General features: G+C 31.3%; 1 protein-coding gene across 1 annotated transcript in view; it reads left to right on the top strand.

Annotated features, from left to right (window-relative positions):
• Window positions 1–675, top strand: part of LOC103398918 (dedicator of cytokinesis protein 5-like) — a 40995-nt gene that overhangs the window by 15720 nt on the left and 24600 nt on the right. The gene's annotated exons all lie outside the window — the stretch shown is intronic.

Below are 675 nucleotides of genomic sequence, written 5' to 3'. Positions count from 1 at the left end.
TTCCCTAGTTTTCTCTTTAAATTCAGATAATATATCAAGTTAAAGATGTTGTGCTGAAAGTTGGACTTTAGTTTTATAATTTAGAATTTTTTACTAGTATTCTAGAAGTGGAGAAATGTCAGAATATGACCTGGGCCTCAGTCAGAGATTTAACTGTTTTAATCTAATAATGATGACAAAGTATCTACTGTAAAGTCAGCTGTCACAGAGTGAATGTAAAGTTAGACATTTTATCTATTTATTTTTAATTAGATTTATTAATCTAGCTTATTTTATCTTATTTCTATTAGATATGTTGACGTGACATCTGACATTTAAAAATCTTGATTAATTGAATCTTCTATACCTTTTTATATGTAGTTTTACTAAAGTAAATGTTGTAGTTTTGATAAATCTGAATGTCATCTGACAAGTATCCTCATTTATTGTTATTAAATATCAATTAAGGGATAACTTTAATTCATTTTATTTTAATTAATTTAGGATTTGTGCCACAAGTCAGAGCCTAACTTTAATCTTCCAGTTCAGACTCTGAGTGAAACGATTATGTAAATAAAATTTTCTTCTAGGGCCTCAGCTAACCCTCAGCTAACCTCATCTAACTTCAGCTAACCCCCACCTAACCTCAGCTAACCCTCAGCTCACCTCCAGCTAACCCCCAGCTAACCCCCAGCA

The sequence above is a fragment of the Cynoglossus semilaevis genome, unplaced genomic scaffold (assembly GCF_000523025.1).
Source record: "Cynoglossus semilaevis isolate Cse_v1.0 unplaced genomic scaffold, Cse_v1.0 scaffold1397, whole genome shotgun sequence".
Lineage (NCBI taxonomy): Eukaryota > Metazoa > Chordata > Actinopteri > Pleuronectiformes > Cynoglossidae > Cynoglossus > Cynoglossus semilaevis.
Note: the sequence above shows the minus strand (reverse complement) of the source record. Positions and strands in the feature narration are given on the sequence as shown.